Below are 6,909 nucleotides of genomic sequence, written 5' to 3' on the forward strand. Positions count from 1 at the left end.
ACCCCAGCACCCTCAGCTCCAGCCACAGGCCTGGGTGGGACCGAAGGCCGTGTCTCTAAAAGGACACAGGAGGGGACTCGGGACAAATGGCCGGCCACCTGCCGAGGGCCTGGGGGGACTGGCCACAAGCCCGGGGGGGGCTGCCTTCTAAACACGAGCGGCTTTTCCTGGTGGCCACGTGCTCACCCTGTGGTCCCTGTGCCCACAGAGCTCAAGGGGCAGCTGCAGGCATGACCAGGCTGGGGGGTACAGTGAGGCCAGAAGGCAGGGGAGGGGGACAGATGCCACCTGCTCGGACGGATGCACCTGCCTGGACAGGCGGCCCAGCGTCCTCAGCAGCCCGTGACCCTGCCGTCCCCAGAGCTCAGGCCTCTCCCCTTCCCACCCCGGCTACACTCACACACACACCTGCCCCCCCACCCCCCTGTATCAGGCCCCCCACGCCCCGGTTTTAGCCGCCCTCCCGAACCTTGTGTGCAGTGATGGTTGGGGTCAGGGTCAAAGCCAACCGCTACACCCCACACCCTGGGAGTCTCACTCAACGTACCCAGCCAGGGTCATGCGGGCCTTCCCACCAGCTCGGGACACACGCTAGAGTGCGAGCGAGGGCCTTCCCCCCGGTCTCTGGCCTGTAACCGTCGAGACTCAGGACAGCCCGGCCCGGGTGCTAAGAGCACGGTGAGGGACGCTGGAAGGGACTGCCGGGGGTCCTGGGACTGCTCCAGGGTCCCCCTCCCAGGTAGCCCGTCCAGCCGCAGGGCCCCAGACATCCGCGTCCCCTGGCCCCCCAGTGCCAGGGCACACGCACCACCTACGGCAGCCACGTGGCCTCCTCCAATGTCATGCTGAGCGCCAGGCCTTGTCCCACCTGTGGGGGACATGGCAGCCCTTGCAGCTGTCCCCAGAGTGGGGACCGGACTGTCCGTCCCGGCGAGGCACAGCTCGGACGGCGCGTCGGAAGGCCGTGTGACGGCGTCTCTCAAACAGTGAGCAGCGCCCACGGCAGGAGTCCCGCACCAGGTCACTGGCAAGGATGACCCCGCGGCCAGTCCGTGGCCTAAATGTCCGTGCACGGGGACGGCTGGAGAGACCGTGGCGCGCGCACACTGGGGACGCCAGCCGCGGGCAGAGAGGTGAGCCGCACACTCACACCCCCGTCCCGACACGAAGGCCCTGACCCGCGGCCGGGGGACACAGTGAGGGTAAAGGATGTGAAGGGCCGGCTGCGGGGGGCGGGTCCTCGCCCCAGACGTGCCCTGCCTGGGTCTGTCACCAGACGCTTGGCCACGGCCAGAGGGAGGCTGCCGGGCGGAGGGGCCGCAGGGGAGGCGGAGGGACTGAGTTTTGGTGTGGCACTGAGCGTTCTGTAGGGGACCCTGCGGGAATGCTGGGTCTGAATAAAGTCCAAGCACAGAGAAAGGGTGAGCTAAGGCACGGTCGCTGCTCAGTCCCGCGGGCAGAAATCGGGGCGCAGAGACTGAGAGCGGGGCCCCAGGAACTGCCCCGTGGGACAGCCAGCTCAACAAAGGACACCCTGGCTGACTCGGAGAAGCCTGCCCACCAGGGTCAAGCCCCCAACGCCCGGCGAGTGCCGCTCGTCACCTCTGAACCGTGGTGTGTGCCCCGGGCTGGTGTCCTCAGCTTGTGCAACCAGGTTGGTGCGCGCGAGTGCATCTACGTAGGCACGGATGCCCGGGGCGGGGGTGCGGGCGGAGCCTGAGTGTGTGCCCGGCATGGGTGCATGCATGGAACACACGTCGTAGGTACACACGGGTGTGTGTGCTAAGACACATGCGTGCAAGTGTGTGGAACGGCCTTCGGCTTCCCAGAGCCAGCGCCGCGATGTGCGAACTCAGGGCCCCGTCTGGCGGCCATGGCGCCTTCCCGTCTTCCCTCTACCTTTCCTGCAGGGCCAGGCGGGCATGCGCAGGGGCTGGTGGGAGCTGGGTGCAGCCGTGCTGGGCAAGGGTGTCCTCCAGCGTCCGTCCCGGAGGGTCCAGCCTCAGCCGAGGAGGAGGGGACCATTAGGCCCCCTGTGACGGCCCTGTGACATGAGGAGGTACAGGCCTCCGTCTCTCTGTGAGACTGTCCCTTGGTGCCTGGACGAGTATGCGGCCAGGCCTGAGACACCCCCACCCCGGCCTGTGGTCACCCGTGGGCTCAGAACTGGGAAGCCCAGCGGGACCGGTGCTGTTCCCAGGGACAGGAAAAGGGACGGACAGAGGCTGCCATCAGGGCCTGATGAGAGGTTCAAACAGCCCCCAAGGTGGGAGGGGAGGGGTGCCCACCAATGTGGGTGCCAGAGGGCCGCCGCACACTCTAGGGCAGGGGCGGGAGGTGGCTAGCTGGCCCTCTCTGGACTCACCCACAGACGTGGGCTATGCAGCCCGAGGGCCGCTGGCTCAGAGGGGCCAGGATGCATGGAAGCTGCCAGAACATGGTCCCCCACATGTTCCACAGATGTCCACAGATGTCCACGGGGCCCTGGAAGGTGGGAAGGCAGCCTGGGGTGGCGCCCACCCCCGGGCCGAGCTCAGAGCGGAGACACAGCTCCCCGGCACGGGCTCCCCACAGCTCTGTGCCCTTCCCTTCCTTGCCAGGGGGAAAGCGAGCCCCGCACGGCTCCAGTAAGGAAGGGCAGAGCGCCGCAGGGCCCTGGGGCGGCCCGGGCGTTCCCATGACGTGCGCAGAAGGCTCCGCACGGCTGGTCAGAGCAGAGCTCCGTGTCCCCGTGTACGGGCTGCAGGTTAAGGCACCAGCCGCTCTCTGACCCGCATTGGGCCAGGGTGTCCCAGGGGTTCCAAAACCAGTGCAGGTGGGAGTCCAGGGGAGGGCCCAGTGGGCCGGTGCTCCCGCCGCCAGGGGACCTGGAGCCGGCCCTGCTCACTGTCCTGGAACACGAGCGGCCCGCGAGGCGGTCCTACGGCGCTGGGTCAGCAGAGCTTCCCGGAGGCCAACCCGCCGCCGACCGTCCTTGCTTTTGCTTGCCCCCCCCCCACCGCCCCGCCCTGCCCCGCCGCCGCCTTGGCTACTTCTGCTGCAGGAGGGGGATGGACTGATTCCGGAAGCTTCTGAGGGCCGGACCCTGGAAGCAAGATCCTTTCAAAGAGCAGGAAAACCTTGGCCCGCGGGTGGGGCTTTCCTTATGGTTCCAAAGTCCTGACGGCCAGGCCAGACCCAGGACTTGTTTGGACCTTCAAAGGGACCCGGAGCTGCCCTGAGTGGTCAGCAGCCGCCACTGCTCTCGGCCTCTCAGTCCGTGTACGGGAAGTCTTGGCTGTAGGACGGACACAACCCAGCAATGTCCCCTGGGTCGTTAGGGACACATCTGAGGGGTCAGAGTGAGTCAGGATGCTGACTGGCAGTGACCCTCAGGTGCCCACCCCCAGCTGTCCCCCTGGGGCCTCTCTGCTGGCCGACCTCGACCATCAGCTCCCGACCCTCGCACGGCCGACACCCCCAGACTTATGCCCTTTAGACCACTGGTGGCCGTAGGCTGAGCCCCGGCCTTGCCCCTAAGTGGGCTCCTTAGAACCGTCTGGCTAAGCCTCAGGAGGCGACCGGAAGGACGGGGGTCAATGCGACCAGAGCCCCCACATCTCTCACCCCAACCTCCTCGGGTCAGGCAGGGGCGGGGCAGGCAGGGGCAGGCCCCGTCCCACTCAAGGGCTTACGGGACCCGGGGCGTTCCTGAGGGACCAGGAGCCCAGCTTCAAACGGCGGGTCGCTGTGTTTTCACCGGGGGGGTTTCCAGCTCAACGGCAAGTGTCCTGTGGCAGCCAGAGGCGGTGAGCCAGGCTGCAAACAGGCCCTTCCTCTCTGGACCACGGTGGGAGAAAGAGGCAGCGGCGGAACGGGGGCCGGGGAAGGCCAGAGGGGGTGCGCCTCACCTTCCTGCAGACGCCTGCCGGGTTGCTCGCGGGCCCCCCACCTCCCACCCCCGCCGAACCCCCCATCCCCCCCATGACCTTCTGGGCCCTGAAGCTCCGCGCCCCACCCCACCCGCGGGGGCCTGCCTGCCCCGCAGGGCGGTGCGACCTTGGGGCCGAAGAGCACGGGGAGCTTCCAGAGCCGCAAACCACCCTCGCCGGTTTGGGAAACAAGCTGGCCGGAAACCCCACAGGGCCTGACGGAGGGACCCAAGGCCCACGTGTATTCCCGCCTGGAGAGCCCACCGCCTCCCCTTCTAGTGCCCCAGCACAGGGGCACACAGGGGCACACGCATGCGCATGCACACACACGCGGGGCCGGTCTGTGGGGCCATGAAGAGGCCAGGAAGGGCAGGCGTGGCTCAGGGGTCTTCTTGGAGCGGCAGCCTGCCCGACGCCCTCTCTTTGGCTCCTGGTTGCGGAGGACGCTCGGGGTGCCTGTCAGTCTCACAGGGCGCCGTGTGCGGTAAACAGAGCCCCAGGGCTCGGCTGGGGGGCTGCCTGGGCCCGGAGACCCTCCCCGCCAGCGCCGCACACAGAGAGCAGCCCCGTTTTCAGGGACATGACGGGATCGGCTGGTCCTCTCAGCAGCAGGGACTGCGGATTCCTGTTCGTTCCCAGCCCCGTTCGCCCCCGGGGTGGCCTGTCGTGTACATTACAGGCTTTCCTTTTTTTTTAAGATTATTTATTTATGTATTTATTTGACAGAGAGAGATCACAAGCAGGCAGAGACGCAGGCAGAGAGAGAGAGGAGGAAGCAGGCCCCCTGCTGAGCAGAGAGCCCGATGTGGGGCTCGATCCCAGGACCCTGAGATCATGACCTGAGCCAAAGGCAGCGGCTTAACCCACTGAGCCACCCTGGCGCCCCCATTACAGGCTTTCTGATGACTGCACGGCGGCATCTCTCCGCGGTGTTTGCCGGCATTTCCCTGATGACAGGTGAGGGGAACCTACTTGCTTATTTGCGATCGGTGTGAGAACGTCTGTTCTCACCACTTTGATCCGACAGCATTCTGAACATCCGACCCAGGGCAACAGGGGCAGGAAAATAAAAACGCGGCATCCAGCTTGGGGGGGAAGTAGTAAGTTGTCTTTCTGCACTGATGGCAGAATTCGCTGTGTGGGCAACCTTAGGAAAATGTACAAAGGACTCCTAGAACTAGTAAACGTAGTGAGGTTTATACAAGATCTTTGTGCAGAAATAAAGTGTATTCTATTTACAAGCAACACGCGCAATCCAAAGTTTAAATAAGAAATAACACCTATGGACTCTGAAAAACAATCTGAGGGTTTTGAAGTGAGGGGGGGTGGGAGGTCGGGGTACCAGGTGGTGGGTATTATAGAGGGCACGGACTGCATGCAGCACTGGGTGTGGTGAAAAAATAATGAATACTGGTATGCTGAAAATAAATAAAAAATAAATTTAAAAAAAAAAAGGAAGAACACCCAAAATATGAAATATTTAGGGAGAGATCTTACCAGAAGTGTGCATGTTCTAACTGTAAATTATAAAATATCGCTGAAGGGAATTAAGGTGAACTAAATAAATGAAGAGATGAACCACGTTCGTGGATCAGAGTATGCGGCTCTGTTCCTTCAAAGCAATCAAAGTCCGATCAGACGCTTTTGCGGAAGCCGACGAGCTGAGTGTCGAGTTCACGGGGAGACGGGAAAGGTCTGGATAGTCCAAATGGGGTGAAGGAGCCTGGGTGTGGACAGATGCTACCTGGTGTCGAGACTATCACAATCGAGACAGTGCGGTGTCAACATTAGGGAAGACAACATACGAAGGGAATCGAGCAGAGAGTCCAGAAACAGACCCAGAAGCACACAGACAGTTTCCAACAAAGCTGCAGAGACAATTTAGTGGAGGTCGGGCGTCCGTAGGCACACGAGTGGAACTTTGACCCACGCCTCTGACCATACACTAAATAACTCAAAATCGTAAACCTAAATATATAGCCTCAAACCGTAACATTTCTAGAAGGGAACAGGAGCCAAGATTCGTAACCTTGAGCTAAGGAAAGATTTCTTAGCTACACCACCAAGAGCACGGGCCATAAAAGAATGTGCGTACGCTGGACCGCATCGAAATGAAGAACTTCTGCTTTTCCAGAAGTGGCACTGAGAAGCGGAGGATGAGCCGCAGACCGGGAGAAAAGTCTTCGCAAGCTCTTACCTGAAGAATTTACATCCAGAATACACAGAGAACTCCCTAAACCCCAAACAGGAAAACAAACCGCCCCGTTTAAAAAATGGGCAAAAACAGGGGCGCCTGGGTGGCTCAGTTGGTTAAGCGGCTGCCTTTGGCTCAGGTCATGATCCCAGCGTCCTGGGATCGAGTCCCGCATCGGGCTCCTTGCTCCGCAGGGAGCCTGCTTCTCCCTCTGACTCTGCCTGCCTCTCTGTCTGCCTGTGCTCGCTCTCGCTCACTCTCTGACAAATAAATAAATAAAATCTTTAAAAAAAATAAAATAAAATAAAAAATTAAAAAAGGGCAAAAACCGTAAGTAGACATTTCACCAAAGAAGGCACACCGATCGCACATAAGCAAGTAGGTTCCCCTCACTTGTCATCAGGGAAACGCCGGCGAACACCGCGCAGAGATGCCGCCGTGCAGCCATCAGAAAGCCTGTAATGTACACAACAGGCCACCCCGGGGGTGAACGGGGTTGGGAATGAACAGGAATTCGCAGTCCCTGCTGCTGAGAGGACGAATCAACGCCCCTTTAGAGAATTTAGTCTGGAAGTGTCCTGAAAAGGCGTGACCCGACCGTCACACTCGTGGGGGAAGGAAAGCGTGGGTCAGCGGGAAGCCTCGCACACAAGCATTCTAGCAGCTTCGTTGGCCATGGCCCCAAACTGCGAACAGTCCTTGTCTGTTCCTGACCTCCTACGCGGAAACACGTCCCCTAACAATTCCTACTAAGTTGAGGCTCTAACCCACGGCACCTCAGAAGGTGACCTTATTTGGATGGAG

General features: G+C 61.4%; 1 pseudogene; it reads left to right on the top strand.

The window, feature by feature from the left end:
* The first annotated feature begins 1,715 nt into the window (after positions 1 to 1,715).
* On the top strand, positions 1,716 to 4,559 carry LOC116598067 (annotated as a pseudogene).
* The last annotated feature ends 2,350 nt before the right edge of the window (positions 4,560 to 6,909 follow it).

The sequence above is a fragment of the Mustela erminea genome, chromosome 1 (assembly GCF_009829155.1).
Source record: "Mustela erminea isolate mMusErm1 chromosome 1, mMusErm1.Pri, whole genome shotgun sequence".
NCBI classification, from domain to species: domain Eukaryota; kingdom Metazoa; phylum Chordata; class Mammalia; order Carnivora; family Mustelidae; genus Mustela; species Mustela erminea.